Source organism: Canis lupus, chromosome 32 (genome assembly GCF_048164855.1).
Source record: "Canis lupus baileyi chromosome 32, mCanLup2.hap1, whole genome shotgun sequence".
Lineage (NCBI taxonomy): Eukaryota > Metazoa > Chordata > Mammalia > Carnivora > Canidae > Canis > Canis lupus.
In genome coordinates this window covers 755,625-765,460 of record NC_132869.1, presented here as the reverse complement: position 1 = coordinate 765,460, position 9,836 = coordinate 755,625, and positions in this window count along the sequence as shown.

The following is a 9,836-nucleotide window of genomic DNA, read 5'->3' as shown; positions in this document are numbered from 1 at the left end:
CACATGCTGGTGTGAGAGATCCAGCACCACAAGGTGTGCATGCTGAGTCCACCTGGTGAGCATTGCCCAGGTGGGTGAGCTGCAAGTTGGGACACAGGAAATTTAATAAAAATCCCCTACCCCTGGACAAGCAGCGCAGGACTGATTCCATTTTGTGCTACACCCGCCACCTCCCCTATGACCCCCACATGACCTGCTTATGGCTTAAGGCGCTGCCCCACCCGAGTCAAACTGCTGGGCAAACCCTAATTGGAAATCGTCTCATAACAATGTAACCCTGCTTTGTGTCCCCCAAAACTGTGAGCCAATTCTGACCAAAGTAATAGGCCAGCTCAAGTGGATACTATAGGGTAAGGTGTAATTCAATCAGCCTCTTGTGTGTGGACTAACATGACTGTGCAAATTTCTGCATATCCCACAGTCCACTGTCCCTATAAAGCTGCTATGCCTCTTAGTCTCGGGGTCCAAGTCCCTGCTCCGCTGTGTCAGGTGCACTTGGACCCAAGCTACAGCTTGTAGAGAAACCCTCAGGAGTTTGCATCGGTGTCAGCTCATCGGTAGTTTCTCAGATTCGCAGTCTTGGGCACAACACAAGGGCCTGTTGTCCTGACATCCCTTCCAGGGCCACTCTGAGCGCCCCACAGGCCTTCAGTGCCCCAGGCACACTGGCCCGGGGATGCAGGGAGGGGAGTACGGGCTCCGGAACCGGGCCAGCCTCGGCCCCCTGGACAGAGGGAGCACAGACATCCCAGGTCGCTTTTCACAGACCCTGGTGACCTGAGGCTCCCTGGCTGTCACTCTGTCCCAGGCCCTCCTGGCCCATGGGGCACAGGCTGAGTTTCAGTATAGTCTGTGGGGTCCTGACCCTGACATCTGGCCGCCCCTGGAAGGCACGTGGGGACGTCAGCTGTGCCTTGCAGTGCCCATGCAGGGGCTGTTGGGGCCTGGGTGGTGCCCCCTCCTCCTCTCTGGGGGTCTCTCTACGCCCCATACACAGAGTTCTGGGAGACACAGAAACAGGCTGGCTGTGCATTTTCACACCACAATACTTTATTGACATTCGACAGCAAACTGGCTCAGAGCCGAGGGTGCATGCCTTCCCCTGGGAAGGGAGACCATTTTGTCCTTTAGGGGAGGACAAGAATCACATGGGTGGGCAGGCAAGTGCTGAGTCCCCCACTGGGGAGCATGTGTGGACTCCGGGTGGGGGCGTGTGTCCTGAGATTTCAGCATGAGAGATGGTTGTGAGGACAGCAGAGCTGACCTTGACCTGCACCTCATGGGTTCCTGCACTGGGTCCTCGCAGGGCAGGTGGACCCCGGTCGTGGGGTCCCTGTGGCCCCAGCACCTGGAGGAGTCTGCCTCCTGGTGTGGGTGTGGGTAGGGTCCACCGGCCTACCTCTGCTCTCCCCAACCTTGGGTGTCCCGGGATCCCCAGGGCTGCCCTAGGTCAGCGATCTGGATCTGCGTGGCACCCCCAGGGCCCAGGAGGCCACTTCCAGCTGTGAGAAGGCTCGTTCAGTGTAGGGTCATAATCAAGGGCTAGAGAGGGCCATGGGGGGCTGTATCCCATTAGTCTTTTTGTTGGGCCTGGGGCGGGGTCTGAAATCACCCCCACCTTCACAGAGCCTGGGGCCAGGCCAGCCCAGATCCACCTGGGTTATGGGCTGGTGTCCTGTGAAGTGAATGCCGACCTCCAGGAGGGACAGTGCATCCTCTGCACCACTCACCTGCACACACCCTGTCGGGGGCCCTTTGTCTTCGCTCCTCCCTGCAACCCCTGGGTACTCTATGGGACCCTTGGGCTTCTGATGGGAGCAGGATATCGAGAGATCCCTGGGGAGGCTGAGCTTGTCCCACAGGGGGCACCTGCACCGGGTCCTTGATGGGGGCTGATGGTGTGGGGGTGGATGGTGTGGGGACATGGTGTTGGGGTATAGTGTGGGTGGGGATAGTGTGGGGCTCTGTGGGTTTGAGGGGGATGGTGTAAGTGGGATGCCATGGGGAATGATGATGTAGGGGGATGGAGTGGGAGTGGGGAATGAGGGGGATGTCATGGGGGGGCCTGCGGACACAGGGCATCACCTTCCTCTAAGATGCACAAGGAGATGTCTACACTTAAAGGCAACTCCAGTCTGGGGTTTGCTGTGACACCTGCCCCTGGGGCAGGGTGTGGTCATTGCAGGACCCTGGCTGGACCGGGGGCATTATCTGTGGTTCATCATACTATGTGTGTTTTCAAATTGCAAAATATCTCAAATTAAAAGCATAGAACTTAGAAATATATAAATCACCGAGAGTGGGTGTCACTCTGACCTGTCCGACCCTCATGGGATCGATGTGTATCCTGCTCCAGCCCTGGCCATGCCGCCTGGCACCCAGGTCCATTTCCTACCCCCCACGTCCCCCACCCCATCCCCTGCTACTCAGAGGACCGTCCCTCTCCCCTTTGGGGTTCAGCTCCCATGGCAAGCCCTGGAGACCCCATCCTAGTGTCCTCCTCTTGTCCGAGGCCCCGGGGGTGGGGGCACAGAGGTCATCCCAAACACCCTACCATGGAGCGTTGTTTTGTTGGCTTCTGTTCTGCCCCCCGACTCAGAAGCCCCGTTTTCCCCACCCAGAATCCCCCGGTCCTCCACTGGGTCCTGATCCCCCCTGGCCCCTCAACCTCACCCTACCCCGTAGTAGTCCCAAAATATGATGTGACTGCTGAACGTCCTGTTGACGTCCAGGTCCACCTGCGTGATGTCCCTGGAGGAGACCAGGTCCTCCTCTTTCATTTTCTGCGGGAAAACCTGGGAGGAGGAATTGGCATCAGGGATACAAACCCCGACCTGTCACCAGGTGCTCTCCTGGGCAGGGAGCCCTGGGGCCACCATGGGAGTGTGTCCTACCGAAACCTCCTTCCATCCCCTGGGAGTCCAGAGATGGCGGGAGTGCCCACCGTGCCCGTGGAACTGTGTGAGTGCCTGTGCCCAGCTGTGGTGGATGGGAGGTGACTGAGGGTCAGCCTGGGTGGGAGAGGACAGGAGGTCAGTCCAGGTGGGGAGGGGTCATGCGGGTGTTGTGTCCAAGATTGCGAATCCGAGAAACCACTAAGGAGCCGACACTTATGCAAACACACGTGGGTTGTTTTACAAACTCAAGCAAGGGTCCAGGTATACCCCACACAGTGGAGCAGGGACTTGGACCCTGAGGAGGGTTTTAGCTTAGTTTTAAGGGCTGGTCTCGGGGACCTCCAGAAGGGCTGGAGCAATTCCTCAAGTTCTGTTTACATTTTGTTATTGGGCCTTCAAGGACATTGAGCTCTCTTCTCATTCTAAGTGGGGCTTCCAGCCCTTGGCTTAGGCTCAGTTTTTATTCTATTGTGGGGCTTTCTAAAACATTAAGCTGTCAACTTTTGTTTTATTCCAGTAACTTAAGTAATGCAAATTTCAGCTCTTCTTCACAGGGGCCTGGGATGGCTGGACGTGTGCTAATACTGAACTTAAAGTAGAATGGCCGTAATGTTCTCGGCCTCCACGCATCCTGTCCTGTCCTATCTAGCTCATGCCCCCCTCCCTGGAGCTCCTAAAAGAGAAATTGCAAATGACCTCAGCCTGGCAGCCTGTGTTCGGGGACAGGCCCAGGGATTTGGGATCAGGAAGACCTGGGGCACGGGCGTCCCGGCAGTGCAGCAGGATTAGATGCTGCAGAATCTTATTCCCTTAGGCTATCTTGACAACTGACTTTGTACATAGAAAAGTTCTCCTTTGTCTTTAAAACTTGAGGAGCTGGATCCCTGGGTGGCACAGCGGTTTGGTGCCTGCCTTTGGCCCAGGGCGCGATCCTGGAGACCTGAGATCGAATCCCATATCAGGCTCCCGGTGCATGGAGCCTGCTTCTCCCTCTGCCTGTGTCTCTGCCTCTCTCTCTCTCTCTCTCTCAGTGACTATCATAAATAAATTTAAAAAAATTAAAAAAATAAAACTTGAGGAGCGATTTAAAGCATTTTTTCTCTGCCCTTCTGATTTCCCAGATTTTAATCTGAGATGTATTTCCTGTTAATAAGGATAATTTACTATCCGTAGTACTATGGTTAAAATATTCTGACACAAGTAATTCAGAGGGATGAGGCTTTCTCATCTATTTTTCACAGCTCACTCATTCATCAGGAAATGAATCTTTATGGATTTGGAAATAATTGAGAGACATTAGTACCAATGGTCCTATTATTAAGTGACGGATTCTTCCCCGAGATTCTTCCCCTGTTTCAACTGACACTGAAACACTATGAACTCTTTGGAAGTCAAATGTCAAGGAAATAAATGTTATACATTGCTAATTTTATTTATTTTTTTTTAATTTTTTTTAATTTTTATTTATTTATGATAGTCACAGAGAGAGAGAGGCAGAGACACAGGCAGAGGAAGAAGTAGGCTCCATGCACCGGGAGCCCGACGTGGGATTCGATCCCGGGTCTCCAGGATCGCGCCCTGGGCCAAAGGCAGGTGCCAAACCACTGCGCCACCCAGGGATCCCTATGGTGTCTATTATACTAGAAGTATTTTTATCTGATTTTTGCTCTTTATTATCCTTTCCTGCTTTTCAGTTTGAAGAGGCATTATACGTGTTCGTAAGTGTTTTTCTCTCCTTCTGATATAAAATTCTTACTATGTTCCCATCGAAGGAACTCTTTAAGAATAAGGCAAAAGTTAATTCAATGATTCTTAAAATGTCTTCACACTGGAGCCTGATTCATTTAAGTCAATTTTCAAATTAAATCTTATTTCTTAGAAAGAAAACAAAGCTTCATAGGGAAATTGAGAGGATAGTACAGAGAATTCTCATGCACTTGCACTCAATTTCTCCAATTATTGATATCTTATATCAGTACGGTACAAATATTAGCTAATGAATCAATATTAAAATATTTGCAATAACCAAAGACCATACTTTATTCAGATTTCCTTAGTTTTTGCTAAGTCACCATCCCTTATATCACACTCCATTTGTCCTCATGTTTTCTTAGGCTCCTCTGGACTGTGAGAGTCTTTCAGCCTTTCCTTGCTTTTGGTGATCTGGAAAACTTTGAGAAGTAGATTAGTTTGTAAAATTTCCCTCAGTTGGGACATGTCTGTTGTTTATCTCATGATTGAACTGTTTTGGTGGATTATATACAGAGATATACTGTCATTTTTATTATATCATGTAAAGGATAGATACTATCAACACGATTTATCAGTCTTGGTATCGATCTGATCATCTTGCTGAGGTAGTGTTAGTCAGGTTTCTCCGTAGTAAAGTGATTCTTTATTGTTATTTTTTTTTTAATTTTTTTAAATTTATTTATGATAGTCATCAGAGAGAGAGAGAGAGAGAGAGAGGCAGAGACACAGGCAGAGAGAGAAGCAGGCTCCATGCACCGGGAGCCCGACGTGGGATTCGATCCCGGGTCTCCAGGATCGCGCCCTGGGCCAAAGGCAGGCGCCAAACCGCTGCGCCACCCAGGGATTCCCGATTGTTTATTGTTATTAATATTATTATTATCATTATATTATCATTATTAAGTTTTTCATAATATATTTTGTAGAAGGAAGTTACTATGTGTATTCCACACATAAGAGTGGGAAGCTATGCTCATGAACTTGAGTGTGGAATGTCTGCACAAATTGTTTGAAAATCTTCTACATGGGAGATTTCTTATCCCTCTGGGTTTGTTTGTTTGTTTATCAAAGATGCTATTTATTTATTTGAGAGAGAGAGGAGTGAAAAACATGTGCTAGAGGGGCAGAGGGAGAGGGAGAAGCAGCATCCCTGCTGAACAGGGAGCCTTCCTTGGGACCTGGATCATGATCTGATCCTAAGGCAGAAGCTTTACAGACTAGGACACCCAGGTGCCACTCTTTCTTTCTTTCTTTCTTTCTTTCTTTCTTTCTTTCTTTCTTTCTTTCTTTTTTCTTTCTTTCTTTCTTCCTTCCTTCCTTCCTTCCTTCCTTCCTTCCTTCCTTCCTTCTTTCTTTCTTTCTTTCTTTCTTTCTTTCTTTCTTTCTTTCTTTCTTTCTTTCTTTCTTTCTATTCTTAACAATAAATTTACTTTTTATTGGTGTTCAATTTGCCAACATACAGAATAACACCCAGTGCTCATCGCGACAAGTGCCCCCCTCAGTGCCCGTCACACATTCACCCCCAACCCTGCCCTCCTCACCTTACATCACCCCTAGTTCTTTTCCCAGAGTTAGGAGTCTTTATGTTCTGTCTCTCTTTCTGATATTTCCCACACATTTCTTCTCCCTTCCCTAATATTCCCTTTCACTATTATCTATATTCCCCAAGTGAATGAGAACATACAATATTTGTCGTTCTCTGATTGACTTACTTCACTCAGGATAATACCCTCCAGTTCCATCCACATTGAAGGAAATGGTGGGTATTTGTCATTTCTAATGGCTGAGCAAGGCCCACCTTTTCTCTCTCTTCATCTTCTGAGTCTCCCATGATATGAATGTTATTGTTTTAATAAGTGGCTGAGTTCCGAAGTCTTCCTTTGTGGTCCATAACCTTCCTTGTTTTAAGGCTTCCACTTGGGACTGCATCTCAGTTATACCATTTTTAACGATGGCCTGACTAGATTTTACTTCTTTTATTTCTTCAGTAAGGGATTCTCTACTTTTCTGTTGTGCTCTTTTTCCAGCCCAGCTGCTATCTTTTTAATATTTTTTTTCTTTATTTATTTATGATAGTCACACAGAGAGAGAGAGAGAGAGAGAGAGAGGCAGAGGGAGAAGCAGGCTCCATGCACCGGGAGCCCGATGTGGGATTCGATCCCGGGTCTCCAGGATCGCGCCCTGGGCCAAAGGCAGGCGCCAAACCGCTGCGCCACCCAGGGATCCCAGCTGCTATCTTTATAATCATTGTTTTAAACTGTAGTTAGACATCATATATTTGTATTGATGGACTTCCTGGCTGTGAGTACTACCTCATGAAGAAAAAGAAAAACCAAGAAAAACAATAACAACTGCCCTCCCAGAAAAAACCCACCAGATTATTTTGGCCTGGTTGTTAAAAGAGTATAAATCCCAAAATAAGAAACACAATTAAAATACAATGAAACTAAAAAAAAGAAATATATAAGGTACGTACATAAAAATTAAAATAAGGCAATTAATATAAAAGAATCAAAGAAAATAAATGAAAATAAAGCACAAAGTACAAAGGAATCTAGACCCTACATTCCAGGCAGAGCTGAATCACTGCAGCCACTGTGGTCTGACACAATGGTGGCAGTGAGTGGTCTGTGAGGGGTCTGGGGACTGGCCATGGCTCTGATTGTCAGGTGCACTAATGCCTGGGGGATGGACATGTGGGGTCAGAGGCGTGGTGGGCGTCAGCACTTCTGGCCTCCAGTGGGCAGTGCTGTGCTGCTCCCTGAGACTCCGCGCTGATGGGTGGGATGCGGGTGGGGACACTGGGTCCTCTGGCTCTGGGGCTGAGCATTCCATCCCCCAGTCTGCATGCCCTCCACAGAAGATCACCGAAGCCCCTGAGTCTCTGCTGATTCTCTCAGAACCCTGCTTTCACACTGCCCGCGTCCGAGCTCCTTTTGGTTTTGTTTTTTTATCTCAGACTGTGGGCCCAAGATTGCGAATCTGAGAAACCACCGAGAAGCCAATTCCCATACAAACACATGAGAGATCATTTACATGCTCGATCTTGTGTCCAAGTATACGCGACACAGCGGAGCAAGGACTTGGACCCCGAGGAGGGTTTTAGCTTAGTTTTAAGGGCTGGTCTCGGGGACCTCCAGAAGGGCTGGAGCAATTCCTCAAGTTCTGTTTACATTTTGATATGGGGCCTTCAAGGGCATTGAGCCCTGTTCTCATTCTAATAGGGGCTTCCTGCCCTTGGCCTGGGCTCAGTTTTGATTCTATTGTGGGGCTTTGTAGGACATTAAGCTGTAAACAGCAAAGGTTCCACACCTGGAAGGGGGACGTCAAACTGTCCCTAATGCTGAAGATGCGGTACTTGAAACAAGAAACCCAAGAGCCTCCACCAAAACTTGTTAGAACTTAGGAGTGAGTTCAGTAAAATCACGGGACACAAACTGACCCTACAAAGCAGAGTAGCCTTGCTGTGTCCTGACAATGAGCACTCAGGAAGGAAAGGAAGGACGTGAAGGCCTTCTCAGGAGCATCAAGGAGAAGAAATAATGAGACTGAACCAAAGGAGCACAAGACTTGTGCACTCAGCCATACCAGGCTCTGGGAGGCCGTCCTGGGCTTGTGGGGTGGGAGCCTCATCTTGTGAAAATGTCCGCAGTTCCTGAAGCTACCCTCAGTTTCAATGTCATTCCTATCAAAATCATGGTGGCGGATCTTAGAAATAGGAAAAAAAAAAAAAAACTATAACATCCATCCCCCCCAACAAATGACCCCGAACAGCGAATCAGTACTGGAGAAGCATGACAGAGTGGGATGCAGCACTTTCCTATTTCAAATGATATCACAGAGACACAGGATAAAGCAGTGTGGTTCCAGGCCCCTGGCTGGCTCCATCGGTTAAGCATCCGACTCCTGACCTCACCTCTGGTCCTGATCTCAGGGGTCTTGAATTCTAGCCCTGGGCTGGGCCATGGACGAGGCGTGGAGCCTACTAAGACAAACCAGACACACGTGCGGTGGTCCCGGCATAAGCTGAATGAGCAAAACAGAGAGTCCAGAAGGAAATGTGCTCTGAAACAACTGATTTTTTTAATTTAATTTAAACCCAATTAATTAATGTGTAGTGTATTATACTTTCAGAGGAAGAATTCAGGGATTCACCAGTTGGAGATAACAGCAGTGCCCGTGACATCACGTGCCCTTCTTCATGCCGGTCCCCTGTTATCCTCCCCCTCCAGAGACCCTCAGTTCATTTCTTATCGTTAAAAGTCTGTATTTCCTGCATCTGTTTTCATCTTATTTGTTTTTCCTTCCCTTCACAGTAGTTCATCTACTTTGCTTCTATAATTCCATCTATGAGTGACACCACACGGTCATTCTCTTTCCGACTGACTTACTTCACTTAACATGATCCCTTTAGTTCTATCCACATCATTGCAAATGGCAAGATTTCCTTCTCTTTCATAGCTGAGTACCATTCCTCTCTCTATGACCATCATCTATCTCCCATCCTCTTTATCGATCATCTGTCACAGGGCACCGAGTCTCCTCCCACAGTGTGGCTACTGTGGACCCGGCTGCTGTGGACATTGGGGTGCAGTTGAACCGAGTCTCACTGCATCTGTATCTTCGGAGTGAGCTCCAGGCCGTTCACCTGCTGGTCGCAGGGCGGCTCTATTTGTAACTTCCTGAGGGGCCTCCACACTGTTTCCATTGTGGCTGCACCAACCCGCTGTCCCGCCCACAGTGGAAGAGGATTGAGGAGTTTTGCAGGACGTAGTAAAAGTCTGTTCCACATTTTATTCGCGTGCTGTGGGCTCAAATTCCTTGTCCTTAAGTATTACTGGGGAAGCCGGGTGTTGGGCTCCTTTTCAGTGAGATGTTTCCGAAGCTAACAGCCCCAGATGGAGCCTGAAAGAGGCAGGTGCGGCCCATGAAGCACCCGCTGCCTCCTACACAGCCTCCTGCAGCACCTGAGCATCCCGCATGGGGCGCCCCAGACCAGAACCCTCCCATGGGGCGCGCATGTGCCATAGGCCTCCTCTGCTTGCACTAACAGGAGCCAGCCTGTGCTGGGGAGGCCTGAGGAGGAGGTGGGGACGCATCTATGCTGATGAGCTGCAGCCTCCTCAGGACCCGCAGGGAGTCTTCAGGGGGAAATTGGGCTGTGTTCACGCTGTCAGGAACCCCGGTCTC